Raw genomic sequence first — 15,353 nt, 5'->3', positions numbered from 1 at the left:
CAGTGTCACCTGTGGTCTCTAGCAACCAATGGTGAAGAAATGTTGGTCAGGGTTCCTTTACTCTGTATTTTCCTTGCCCAGAGTGGTCCTCACTCCCTCTGCCAGCTCCAGGTCACATGTCTATTAGTATTCTGGAAATGGCTTCACCTATCTTCTCTGCAAAATCAAATGGCTCTTCTGATCAATGTTCTCTATTGCTTCTCATTTGCCCTGTGAGGGGTACTCTCTCAAGATGTTCTTTTTTTTAATATATGAAATTTATTGTCTATTTGGTTTCCAGACAACACCCGGTGCTCATCCCAACAGGTGTCCTCCTCAATACCCATCATCCACCCTTCCCTCCCTCCCACCCCCCATCAACTCTCAGTTTGTTCTCAGTTTTTAAGACTCTCCTATGTTTTGGCTCTCTCAGGTTGTTCCTATGCATTGTCAAATGAGGGATGGACGTCCCTTGCTTAATTACAACCACTTTTCTCAATCTTGCATGGGACTCTTGCCTATCCTTCCCATAGGTATCAATGTATGGAAGGCAGGAATAAGAGAGACCACATTCCATATAGGAATATAGTAACTGCAGAGTTCAAAAGGAGGCACAATTGCAATATTTTTCCCTATCTTTATGCTATAAAATACTGGATATGTATACCATAATAAGAAAATTAATTATTATTCCTATGTACTGCATACTCTGGGTAAGACTTGCTCTTGTGGTCATCATCAAAAAGGTGCAGCAGTAACTTTTGCACTGCAAGTCAGTATTCATAGGAAGTGCTGCAAATAATGAAGGTGTTGAATAATGCAGCATCATGAATAATGGTGTCGACAGCATTAAATAAGTGGAATTAGGAAACTGAATAGCAAATAGATCTATGTTATTTTAAGTTAACAGGTTTTCAAAAGCCATGGTATTGTAAGTAATGACTGCACTGCTACATTTTTCTTATTGTAAAAGTTATAAAATTAGCCAGGGATAGCACACTTGATAAAAAAACACAAAGAGATAGTTCCTAAACCGGAACAGGAAAAGATGGTGTTTGGACACTATAAAAAATCTTCACGTGCATTGACTGAATAACAAACAAATATGAGTAGTTCCTCTCTACATAGTCATTGTATAACCTTCATTGGTAAATCACTGTATCTCATATGGATTGGTGGATTCTGTTGTATTTTATTTTAAATCATATTATTTATATTGACAGGAAGAAGCCTGAGAAAAACATGTGCCTGATCCAGGAGGTATAAAGTTAGCTCTTCAAGGAAACAACTATATTCCTTATAGTGTATAACAAAGGAATCATAAAAGGCAACACAGAAATGCCTTTAAAAAGCATATGTTCTCTACTGTGAGAGGAGAAAATCAAGCACCATATTTATTGAACAATAAAAGTAAGATTTTTTTTGTGAGAGAAACTGAATTACCTTTAACCAGCAAACTGTGTTTAATATCACAGAAGATAAATCTTAGCTTTAAAAGTAGAAGACAGGCTGTACAGATGCACCTAAATGTATGGATAATTACAACAGAGAGTTATAGCTGTTAACCTGGTAGTTTGGGCTGGTGCACCACAGATTCCAGTTAAAAGGAAGTACACAGTTCCTGCTTGGAGGTTTGTTCCCCAGGTCAAGTGGTATTTGATTATTAGGCCCTACTGTCCTCTGAGTAGCATTTCAGAAGCCATTGTGTTGTGACTTGGCATTAAATTTATTCTTCCACTACCAGCATGTGGCCATGTACAAGTCATCTAGCAACTCCAAGCCTTACTTGGCTCATTTGCCAAATGCAGATGACAGTGGAGCTCATGGAGTCACTGCACACAGTCTTGTGCTGATAGTCAGTGGACACCAAGACATCTTATATGTAGACTTTTGATACTCATGGTTCAAACTTTTCAATCTACTCTTTAACATTTTTTGACCCTTAAAGCCATACTTTCAAGTACTTTAAAAATAGAGATTTAAGAAAGCTTATGTGGTAAAATGTTAGTTACAGATATTATTAGGGATTCTTCTCCCCTCCCCATAATCCCAGAAGAATAAAGAGGCTTATATAATGCCTACCCCCCCAAAAAACGTCTAAAACATATCAAAATCACTGTGAGAGCTTCATTTTCTATTCCAATTGTATCTGTTCACTGCTCTGTGCCAAATTCATCCTGCATATCGTTCAGAGAGAAAACCAGGTTATTCCTAGTCCACTCTAAGTTCTTGTGGGACAGGAAATTTATCAAATAACTCTAATGCTCCATTTAACACCTATCCTCTCCCCTCCTTGAAAAGAAAGCTATTTTCTTTTCAGAAAACTTAGTCCTCCCCATTATCCAAGTTTCAGAGCTCATCCCTTGACACTTCTACTTTTCAAAAGAAGATACTGAGAAACCAATTTGACGATAAATTATATTTAATAAAAAAATAAATGCAGTATATCTTCTAACTGGTTGTATTTTATATATATATACAAAGAAGATATTCAGAAATTACCTATAGTAGATTCAAAACTGCTTGTCTTCAGAAGTAAAAGCTGAAGGCATAGAGAGAAAGCATGGCTTAACTTCACTTGTCTATCTAAAGTGGAAAGAATAAAGTACAAATTAATACCTACCTTTAAAAAACTAGAAACCTAGCATTTAATTTGCATCCTTATCTTCTTAACCCCCAAAATTTATTCAAACACCAATTGCATATTGGTAGATTCCACTCCCAGTGAATCCAAACTCCTTCCACTTCTTTCCTTACTAACATCCAAGGGCAGGCTGCCAATCCTCACCTGTTGACTGCTACAGCCTGGTAAACTGTCTCCTACTCCACTACTGTTCTTATCAGATTCTGTCTCCACAAAACAATGCAAATTATCTGTCCAAAATGTGAATCTGCCTATGTTGATATCCTTGCTTAAAATATTTTTGCCTCTTGTCTTTCAAATAAAGCCCCAACCCTTAATATGGCCTTCTTGAGCAGACCCAACCATTCCATCCAGCATTTTCTCTTACTATTCACTCAAATACCTTCAACCAAATAGAAACGCTTTCATTCTTTCAGATAGAGCAGACGATGTCTTCTCTTAAACTCTATTAAAGTTGTTCTTTAGGCCAACTGCACCCTCATTCTCTGCCTAGACAATTTATCCCTAGTACCACAGCTATCAGCTCATCCATCACTTCATGTGAGAGGATGCTCAGGGTTGTCTAATGAGATGCATGCCATGCCAGTTAGTCTGTAATACCACATATTCTTTTCACACTCTATACATACTTGTTTAGTGCCAATCTTCTCCATTAGATTATAAATGTTATGAAAGAAGAAACCATTCTGTCTTATTTGCCTAGCCTAGTACCTAACACTGTGAGTGTTAAATAAATATCCATTAGATGAATACATGAAGGAACAAGTAGTAGAATTCTTGATATCCTAATTTACAGCCTTGTGGGTGTTATGAACAAGGTTCAATTTGAAGTCTATTGTAACTGGCTCATTTATTTTAATTGATTTCAATTCCAGAATTAAACTACAAAAAGTAAAACCAACCAACCAACAAACAAAAAATCTTTGTGTTTTTAGTCAAGGAGGAACAAAGACACTGACATTCCATAGCCTTTTTCTATTTCTTTTTTGAGTTATTTTTTTTTTTTGATTAAGTGAACATTTCAAGATCCAACAGCCCTATTATAGACAACTGTGTCAAAATAAAATTGGAGGCCAACTGTATGGAGATGCTGCTGCTGACCAGCCAGTGGGATCAATCTGGAATGAGTTTGATATAAGTTGTCCAAGAAGCCAGAGACTGAAAAAGTGATTTAAAATGACTCAGAACAAACACAATATGCAAGACTTTTGCTCTAGGAATCCCTCCCCTTGGGATGTTGCCTAACATAATTATTCAACAGTGTAGTATAAAAGAAGATTTTCCATCCATGGTAACATTATCTATAAATGTAAGGAAAGTATTTTATCATTTTCATTGCCCACCATGATTTTGTAGGACTTTGAATATGAGCTGACTTATTGAATGAGAAACTCAAGTAAATAGGTCTATGGAATAAAAGCCATGTTATAATATAGTAAATGCTAAGATAATAGTGCTTTCCAAAGTTTCCTGTGCAGATCTCTTATTTCAAAAGCATCTACTTGTTAAATATACACATTGATGGGGCTCAATTCACAACTACTGAAAAAGGATCTGTGCAGATGAAAGATTTAGAAGCATGTTTCCCTAATGTACAACACATCTTTTCTTAATGTGCCATTTTTATTTAAAAACACTTGAAACTGCTTTAGAATAATATGAAAAAATACTACAAAAACTATCTTAACTGAAATAAAGACTTAGTTCTGGTAATCACAGATACATGAAATAACAATCCTTACCACTTTTTAATCTGACCTGAAGTAAACCTACACTAAAATATTCTGAAATTTGGAACTAAAACACATGGATTTTAATCAACACTGAATCTTTTATATTTAAATGTGACCATAAAGTGTTTACTTAATCTCTGAGCCCCAAGAGCCACAAGTGTAAAATCAAGTAAATAAATTCACCTCACTTGCCAAGAGATCATGTACAAGAAATGTATACATAGTGAGAGAATGGAAGAACCACAGGCTTTGAGTCAGACACACTTGTACTTCAGTATTAGGTTTGTCATTTAGTAGCTATGTGAACTTGGACAAATTACTCAACATTTTTCAGACTATCTACAGAATAGATCTAATAATAGTTCACTGACAAGCCTATCTGAATAATTGTATGAGATGATTTGAGTAAAGCTGCTTGTTAAATCTAAGTTATCATCTCTCTGAAAACTGAAAAAAAAATTTCTTTATCCTAAGCTAGGCATACACAAGATTCAAGAACAGAAAACTAGAAGATGACACTATTCAGTTTATACTAAGGATATAAAGCTTTTAAAATACATCATATAGGGCATTAATTCTAATGCCCTATCCTCCAAATTTTAAAATATTTAAATTATTTCTATTCTTCTCTGATATATACTTATTTTCAAATTATTTTACATAGTGCTTTGAAAAGCCTGAATCAAGCCTTTTTTTTAAAAAAAAGCATGACATGAAACAAACAAAACCCTTTCACAGATTTTTCTACAATAAACTGCTTTAAACTACTCAACATAGAGAAAAGTTTTACTCTGATTTGAAAATTAGATGGTCAACAGCAAGGGTGCATCACCTGGAGGCATACTTTCCAAAAAATAATTGTGAACCCCAATTGATCAAAAAGAAAAATGTCAGAGAATCTGAATAAAATATCATCTAATTGTACTTGACTTCCTTTAATCAAATGCTCTTTGTTTGTCCACTGCTCATGTGGATCCCAAGTAAAACCCAAATCACACAATTAGTAACAGGTTTGTCACAGAACTCTTAAGTAGCCTGCTACTTATGCTCATAATTCTTAAATGACCATGTAACAAAAGGCCTTAAATTCTCAAGGTGGTCCATGAGAACCTACAAAAGGCAGAAGGACCACCTTATGTTTAGAAGGGATGCTGAAATGCTTCCAGAGAGGAAACAAAATTTGCCCAGAACAAACAAATCTTTTTACTAATATATAGTTCTGGCTGTGTTCTATTCTTTCAATGAATTCACCTGATAGACACCTTAATTACTGTCCACATATATATCACTGAACAAGACAGAGTCTCTATGATAGAACTTACATTCTAGTGGACTCTATTTGTATGCATTGATAACTGCTTTAAGTAAAATATACAGTGTCTCACAGGAACTAAAAGAAACAGAAAGAATAATATCTCAGAAAGATTTTGCAAAAAAATCTCTTGGAAAAATGTGAGCTAAAGCTGAAATTTTGAGAAGGAACTAGCTATGTAAGGATCTAGGGAAGGGGTGCCTGGGTGACTCAGTCAGTTAAGCGTCCACCTTCAGCTTAAGTCATGATCTCACAGCTTATGAGTTTGAGCCCCACAGCAGGCTCTGTGCTGACAGCTTGGAACCTGGAGCCTGGTTCAGATTCTGGGTCTCCCTCTCTCTCTGTTCCTCACCTGCTTGCACTCCGTCTCTCTCTCTCTCTCTCTCTCTCTCAATGATAATAATAATAATAATAATAATAATAATAATAATAATAATAAAAGATCTAGGGAAAAAACCATCCTAGGTAGCAATGAACTCAAGTTGCAAGAGATCTAAGTCAGGGACACAATGTAGACTAATGTGAACAAGGATGAGTGCCAGATGACATCAGAAAATTATCACTTCTTAAAACAAAATTGGGCATATCTCAGAAATATGGGTTTGATTCAGAAATATTATGTGTTTGATTCCAAACCACTGCAAAACAGAAAATATCACAACAACCCTAGTCAATTGAATTTTTTGGTTTCTCCATATATATAAAAGTTATATTTACACAATATTGTAGTCTATTAAGTGTGCTCTAACATTATATCTCAAAAACATACATACCCTACTTTAAAAATAGTTTATTGCTGAAAGTGCTAACCATCATCTAAGCTTTCAGCATGTCATAGTATTTTCTCTGGTGAAGGGTCTTGGCTCGGTGTTAATGGCTGATGACTGATTAACGTGGTGGTTGCTGAAGGCTGAGGTGGCTATGGCAATTTCTTAAAATCAGGAAACAATAAAGTTTGCTGCATCAATTGACACTTCCTTTAAAAATGATTTCTCTGTAGCATGCTATGCTATTTGATAGCATTTTATACCTGGTAGAGCTTCTTTCAAAACTGGAGTTATTCCTCTCAAACCCTGTCGTTGTTTTATCAACAAAATTTATGTAATATTCTAAAGCCTTTGTGATCATTTTAACATCTTTACAGCATGTTCATCAGGAGTAGATTCCATCTAAAGAAACCAATTTCTTTGCTCATCCATAAGAAGCAACACCTCATCTGTTTAAGTGTTATCATGAGATTACAGCATTTCAGTCACATATTCAGGCTCTACTTGTCATTCTAGTTTTCTTGCTATTTTTACCACATCTGCAGTTACTCCCTCCACTCAAGTCTTGAACTCCTCAAAGTCATCCATGAGTGCTGGAATCCACTTCTTACAAACTCCTGTTCATGTTGATATTTTGACCTTTCCCCATCAATCACAAATGTTCTTACTAGCATCCAGAATGGTGAATCCTTTCTAGAAGGTTTCTAAATGACTTTTCCCAGATCCATCAGAAGAATCACTATCTATGGCAGCTATAGCCTTACAAAATGTAATTCTTCAGCAATAAGACTTGAAAGTCAAAATGACCCATAGGCTGCAGGATGGATGTTGCGTTAGCAAACATGAAAACATCCATCTTACTGTACATCTCCAACAGATCTCTTGGATGACCAGGTGCATTGTCAGTGAACAGTACTATTGTGAAAGATTTTTTTTCTGAGCAGTAGGTCTCAACAGTGGGCTTAAAATATTCAGGAAACCACACTGTAAATGGATATGCTATCAACCACATTTTGTTGTTCATTTATAGAGCGCAAGCAGAGAAGATTTAACGTAATTCTTAAGGGACCTAGGATTTCTGGAATGGAAAAAAAACATTGGCTTCAACTTAAAGTCACCAGCTGCCTTAGCCTCTAACAAAAGAGTCAGCTGGTCCTTTGGAGCTTTGTAGCCAGGCATTGACTTCTCCTCTGTAGCTAGTCTAAAGTCCCAGATGGCATCTTCTTCCAATATAAAGCTGTTTCATCTATATTGAAAATCTATTGTTGAGTGTAGCCACCCTCATTAATTATTGTAGTGAAATATTCTGAATAACTTCCTGCAGTTTCTACATCAACACTTGTTGCTTCACCTTGCACTTTGATGTTACAGAACTGTCTTTTTTCCTTAGACCTCATGAACCAATCTCTGCTAGTGTCAAACTTTTCTTCTGCAGCTTCCTCACCTCTCTTAGCCTTCACTGAATTAAAAAGGGTTAGAGCCTTGGTCTGGATTAGGTTTAGGCTTAAGGAAATTGAGTGGCTAGTTTGATCTTTTATCTGGACCATCCAAACTTTCTCTATTTCAGTAATAAAGCTGTCCCACTTTCTTATTCATGTATTCACTGGAGTAGCAGTTTTAATGTCTCCCAAGAACATTTGCAGTCACAACTTACCTAACTGGTGCAAGAGACCCAAATTTCGGTCTCTCTTGGCCTTTGACATGCATTCCTCACCTAATAATTTTTACTTTTTGATTTAAAGTGAAAAATATGTGGCTATTCCTTTCACTGGAACATTTAGAGGTCATTGTAGGGTTATTAATTGGTCTAATTTCAATACGGTTGTCTTAGTGAATAGGGAGTCTTGAGTGGAAGGAGAAAAAAGGGAGAATGGTCAGTTGGCAGAATAGTCAGAACACATACATTTATCAATTAAGTTCATTGTTTGTTTGATGTTTAGTTATATTCTGAGAGAGAGAGGAGACAGAGTGTGAGCTGGGAGGGGCAGAGGGAGTGGGAGACACAGAATCTGAAGCACGCTCCAGGTTCCAAGCTGTCAGCACTTGGATGCAGGGCTCAAACTCACTGACTGAGAGATCATGACCTGAGCCTAAGTCAGATGCTTAACCAACTGAGGCACCTGCGTGCCCAGTTAAGTTCATCGTCTTATGTGGGCACGGTTTGTTGCACCCCCAAACAATTACAATAACATTAAAGATCAGTGGTCACAGATCACCCTAACAAATATAATAATGAAAAACTTTGCAATTTTCCAAGAATTACCAAAGTATGACATAGAAATACTAAATGAACAAATGATGTTGGAGAAATGTGACAACATACTTGCTTGATGCAGGGTGACCACAAACCTTCAATTTGTAAAAACACAAAATCAGTACAGTATAATAGATTAAAAAAAACAATAAAACAAGGTAGGCCTATAACAAACTGTCAGTCATTATTGGTGGGAATGCAAAATAGTACAACACATTGGAAGACAATTTGACAGTTTCTTACAAAACAAAACATAATCTTACAATACAATCCAGCAATCACTCTGCTTGATGTTTATTCAAAAATGTTAAAAACATATCTACACTGAAACCTGCACACACATGTTTATAGCAGCTTCATTCATAATTGCCAAAACTTGAAAGCAAGCAAGATGTCCTTCAGTGGGTGAATGGATAAATAAACTGTTGAGGATGAATATTATTCATTGTTAAAAAGAAATGAGCCATGGGATGCCTGAGTGACTCACTGAGTTAAGTATCCAACTTCGCTCAGGTTATGATCTCATGGTTCATGAGTTTGAGCCCCGTGTGAGTCTCTGTGCAGACAGCTCAGAGCCTGGAGCCTAGTTCAGCCTAGTTCTCTGTCTCCTTCTCTCTCTGCTCTCCCCCACTTGCTCTCTATCTCTTTCTGTCTCAAAAATAAATAAACATAAAAAATATATATGATCCAGCAAACCATGAAAAGACACAGAAGAAATTTAAATGCATATTACAAAGTAAAAAATCCAAATTACGGACTTTAGTGATTATGATATGTCAATGTAGGTTCATCTATTGTAATAAATGTTCCATTCTGGTGGGAGATGCTGATAGATGGGGAGGCTGTGTTTATGGTAGGGCAGGTAAAGCAGGGGTGTCAGGGGATATATAGGAACTCAGGTACTTTCTCCTCAATTTTTTCTGAGACTAAAACATTCTAAAAATAAAGTCTATTCAAAGTTAAAAACACTATTAAACCTTTTGGTTGATAAGCCTGGTATTATTATCTTCACTTGGAGTGATATGATCTGACTAAATCACACAGATAGGAGAAGAGATACCTGGAATCAGAGCTAGAGACCTGAAACTTCTAAACCACTTTTCTTACTACACACAAAAAAAGTTCATGATAAAAAAATTAATATATGCCCTTTTTATCCTTAGGAAAATTCCTATTTCCTGTTTATTTAAAATATGAGTAGTAATACATTAGTAATAGTCTGTTGTCACAGAAACATAAGAAACCTAGGAGATTATTAATTTTTTTAAAAGTGAGCAAAGAGATTATGGGAAAAACATAAAATCCCATCTAATATTTTTTTCACGATCAAAAGAAAGGCTTACATCTCCCATCCTCCTTTGTAGTTAAGTGGGACAATGTGACCAAATACCAGCCAATGAAATGTGGAAGGGAATGAGGTATGCTACTAACAGACCATGGTACTTATAACCTTTTTGTGACTCCAGTTCATTAGCTGATTTTATATGTAATCAACATTTAACTCAGTGAAGGACTCTGAACCCCCAGTAGAATAACAAAGCCACTGCACAGAAAATACCTGGGACTATATCAGCATAAGGAAAGCCACCCACCAAACCCCTCATTAGACTACTGTATAAATTCATATTAAACCGAATGGGTTAATCCACAGAGATCTGAGGTTTTCTTACAACAATTAGCCTAACATACAAGGATTACAGGATAATAATATGTGTTGCTGACTTCAAATTCAAATGTATTGATACCGATCCACTTTAATCCTTAGCATAAAGTGGCCAAGGAATTTCTTTACATGGATCATGTTTTCCTGCCTACTGTTGTGCTTTTACATAAATATTCATTGCATAAAATTGAATAACATGAAATTTTTTGAATTAAATACCAAAAAAATTGCCCAAGCAAATGGTCTTACAGGGCCATACATGTGGAAAATGAGAACACAGACTTGGTATTTAGTTTCTACATGCCCTACTTTACTCTGGATGAACTAGAAACTTTACTGCATGAGGTTGGACAAATACATCTATAAATACACTACCATCTCTAAAACAAATATATGGTAGAAATCCAAGGATTCTTTGCTCTGAAAACCTTCATTTCCTTCAGTTTGTCAACACTTCTAAAAATATTTTGCATTCAAATTTTAAAGCACTCTAAGCACCTGTTATTTTCATCCTGTGTGGGAGCCAAATCTATGCCATAGACATCATTTTGCCTCCTCAGGTCACGGTTAATTCATTAGCATGGTAAATGCAGAAGGCTCTGACTTTCTCTCACTAGCTTCTCCTGAGATTTATTACAGGAGGTATTTTTTAGAATAAATCCCTTAACATCTGTCTAAAATTAGTACATATGATCATTAGCAGTCATTATGTCTAATCAACATCTAATCCTCATTAAAATAATACATTAATTAGATGAATGGGAGAAAAAACCCAATAATGTTAAATGTTCATTTTGTTTGAATAAGCATTCAGGAGAAAATGCAGCCTTTGAAACATGGCTCTAAAAGAATGTGGCCTGTCAAAATTGACATTCCTGCCTTGAGCATTTCATTAGTAGCCTTTACCTTCCACAAGAAATGGGTGCACTGAATCCTAAGAAAAGCATAATTACACAGTATTTGCCCAGCTATTAATATGTGGAATTCAACAGTGTGTAAACTGTTTTCCTAGGCCAAGCAAATTAATATTTTAGAAACAATAAAATTTAATTATTTCAGTCCTTAAAACAGCATTTACCCATTATTCTTGATGACTTTTACATGTAGAGATTAGTTAATTCATTTCTGTTCAGTCACTGTCTTAAAGGGTGCAATTTACTCTAGTACCTGGGATCTATGTGTTGCTGGGATTATATAATATTTATTATTCATGAATAGTACCTCTCAATATCTAAACAACTTCAGTATCCTGGAGTATTTAGGAGACACAGACACTATCTTAATAATGATTACAGCATTTACTTAAGTTCTCTCTCATCAATGACCTGATTAGAATGGTCAAATTACATAAAAACCAGCAGAAATAATCACTTCTTCCCAATTCTCCCTGATAGTATATAAAACATCTGACTTTTTGGTTCTCCCTTATCACCACTGTATGTGTGTGACTCTTGCTCAAATTTTTCTTTCTCAGAATCTTTATTTTTTTTATAGTTTTGGTTTTGTGTGATTTCTTTTTTGAGAGAGAAAGAAGGCCTGCAAGCTGGGGAGAGGAACAGCAGGAGAGAAAGAGCAAGAGAGAGAATCCTAAACAGGTTCCACACTCAGTGTGAAGCCTGATGTGGGGCTCGATCCCACATCGCTGGGATCATGACCTGAGATGAAATCAACAGTCAATTATTCAACTGACTGAGCCACCCAGGTACCCATCTCAGAATCTTTCTTCAGGTTTCCTGCTACACAGTCCTCATTCATTTATAACTTCTTTCACAAACTCTAATCTATATATTGTAAGTTTTCGCAGCTGTTCCCCCCAAAATGCCTGTGCCCCTCATTGTTTACTTTTTTTTTGAGAGAGACAGAGACAGAGTGTGAGCAGTGCAGGGGCAGAGAGAAAGGGAGACAGAATCCAGAGCAGCCTCCAGGCTCTGCACAAGCTGTCAGCACAGAGCCTGACGCAGAGCTCCAAATCACAAACCGTAAGATCATGACCTGAGCTGAAGTTGGACGCTTAACCAACTGAGCCACCTAGGCACCCCAAACCCTCATTGTTTAAAGGAGGAAAATATTATCCACAATATTATTCCACTTTTAGAGAGGCTATAGATTAGACCTCTATCATGTGGTGAAATGCAATTCTGCTACACATTTTCTATGAAAATTTATATTAATTACAAGGGTAAATGGTATTAATTTTTTACCACATATATAAAATTGTGTTTTATTCACCTAGAATTTGGCAAAATTGAAACTTTCATTGAAATCTAAGGATGCTGAACATTATTAGGTCACTGTTTCAAGCATTTGGCGATCATGTTTTGAAAGTGAACTTTACAAACTCTGATATTGTAATGCAGAGAAACCTGATGTAGTGTGGATAGATCGATGATGATGATGATGATAGATACATAGATACATAGATAGATGATAGATAGATATTAGATGATAGATAATACATAGATGATAGATAGGTTGATTGATAGATAAAGAAAAGACAAGAAAAGGCAAGAAAAGAAAGAAAAGAAGAATCAAACACATTGACACCGTTATGAACACAGATTAACAATTTCCCAAACATGCTAAATATCAGTCTTTTCATCAATTAAATAAAAAAATTGGAATAAAAATGTACAAATCCTCTTAAAATGTTAAATTTCCAAATGCTGATGATGACTTTGATGGTACAGAGGCATTATAAACATAAATTATTGGAATCATGCTGCTGCATGTTAACCATCTTCTGCATGTGAGATACTATAGAAATAGTATATTGAAGAATCAATAACTCAACAATAAAAGTCACCTCAAAACTTAGTGTCTACAACAACAATAAATTCTGTTTCTCACAAGTATGAGAATTAGCTACAAGGTTTTTCTGGTCTGGACTAGTTCAGTTTGTGCTGTTTGGTCCTGGATGACTTTATTTATAAGTTTGGGAACTCAGCCAACAAAGCTTGGTTGGCTAGAACAGCTGGGGTCTCTTTTAACTACATACTCTCTTATCCTAAGGCCAAAGTTGTCTATATGGTGATGCTATGGTTACCAGGAAAAAAAAATGCATGAACTAATGCATTAATTAATTTTTAAGCCTCTGGTTATTCCACATTTGTGAATTATTTATTGCCCAAATAAGCCATATGACCAAGAACAGATTCAGGGTATAAAGAAATAGATTCCATCTTTTGATAAAAAGAATTGCAAAGAATTTGTAGGCATTGAAAAAATCTAGTTCAAAACATCATCTACCACAAATCATTTACATTCCTCCTACATGTAAAATATGTTTGCTTTCATTCTAGGCCCTCAAAAAGTCATTTCCCGTTACTACATCAGAATTGGAATATAGAATCTAATACTCTAAGTTCAGATGTAGAAAACAGTCTATCACTGCTGCCCTGTAGGTATAGTTCCTCTGAGCCAGAGACCGTGAGCTGAAAAAGACAAGTTACATACTAAAAACATGATCAGCTCATGGAACATAATAGAAAATCCACAGATAAACCAACAACCACATGGTGAATTAATCTTTGACAAAGCGAGAAAGAATATCCAATGAGAAAAATTCTTTACAACAAATGGTACCGGGAAAACTGGACATCACCATGCAAAATAATAAAATTGGACCAGTTTGTAACACCATACACAAAAGTAAGTTCAAAATGGATTAAGATTTAAATGTGAGACCTGAAACCACAAATATCCTAGAAAAGAACAGAGACAGAAACTTCTTCAACATCAACCAGAGTAAATTTTCTTCTACATAGGTCCCCTGAGGCAAGGCAAAAAAAAAAAAAAAGCAAAAATAGACTATTAGGACTACATCAAAATAAAAAGCTTTTGCACAGAGAAGGAAACAATCAACAAAAGTAAAAGGCAATCTGAAGGATGGTGGAAAATATTTATAAATTACATATCCAATAAAGGGTTAGTATCCAAAATATATAAAAAACGTACATAATTTAACACCCCAAAACAAATATTCCAATTAAAAATGGGCAGAAGACATGAACAGACTTTTCTCCAAAGAAGACATCCAGCAGCCAACAGACACATTAAAAGATGTTCATAATAACTTACCATCAGGGAAATGCAAATCAAAACTACAGTGAGATATCACCTCACAACTGTCAGAATGGCTAAAATCAACAACACAGGAAACAACAAGGATATGGAGAAAGGGGAACCCTCTTGCAACCATTGGGAACACAAATTGATACAGCCACTGTGGAAAATAGTATGGAGGTTCCTCAAAAAGTTAAAAATGGAACTACTCTATGATCCAGCAATTGCACTACTGGGTATTTACCCAAATAATATAAAAATAGTAATTCAAAGTGACACGTGCACTCCTATGTTTACTATAGCATTATATACTATCGCCAAGATATGCAAGTAGCCCAAGGGTCCATTGCTAGATGAATAGCTAAAGAAGATATGGTATAGGGGCACCTGGGTGGCTCAGTCAGTTAAGCGCCTGACTTCAGCTAAGGTCATGATCTCATAGTTTGTGAATTCAAGCCCTGCATCAGGCTCTGTGCTGACAGCTCAGAGCCTGGAGCCTGCTTCGGATTCTGTGTGTGTCTCTCTCTTCCCCTTGCCTGCTCACACTCTGTCTCTGTTTTTCTCAAAAATAAATAAAAAGAAAAAAAAATTGTGATACACACACACACACACACACACACACACACATGCACGCACATACACAATGGAATATTACTCAGCTATGAAAAGGAACGACATCTTGTCATTTGCAATGACATGGATGGAGCTAGAGAATATGATGATAGGCAAAATAAGTCAGAGAAAGACAAGTACCATATGATTCCACTCATATGGGTAATTTAAGAAAGAAAACGAATTAGCAAAGATAAAATAGAGAGAGAGAGAGAGAGAGAGAGAGAGAGAGAGAGAGAGAGACAGAGAGAGAGAGAGAGAGATAGACACCAAGAAACAGACTTTTAACTATAGAGAACAAGCTGATAGTTACCAGAGTGGAGGTGG

The 15,353-nt window shown here is 35.8% G+C and overlaps 1 long non-coding RNA gene across 1 annotated transcript in view; it reads right to left on the bottom strand.

Moving 5' to 3' along the window:
• Positions 1–379: 379 nt before the first annotated feature.
• LOC123380463 overlaps positions 380–15,353 on the bottom strand; it is a 218,884-nt gene continuing 203,910 nt past the window's right edge. Inside the window, exon 3 of the long non-coding RNA XR_006586261.1 lies at positions 380–2,565. This is a non-coding gene — a long non-coding RNA (uncharacterized LOC123380463). The remainder of the gene's footprint in view (positions 2,566–15,353) is intronic.

The sequence above is a fragment of the Felis catus genome, chromosome D1 (genome assembly GCF_018350175.1).
Source record: "Felis catus isolate Fca126 chromosome D1, F.catus_Fca126_mat1.0, whole genome shotgun sequence".
NCBI classification, from domain to species: domain Eukaryota; kingdom Metazoa; phylum Chordata; class Mammalia; order Carnivora; family Felidae; genus Felis; species Felis catus.
The sequence above is the reverse complement of the archived record's forward strand: the minus strand, read 5'-3'. Positions and strand labels throughout refer to the sequence as shown.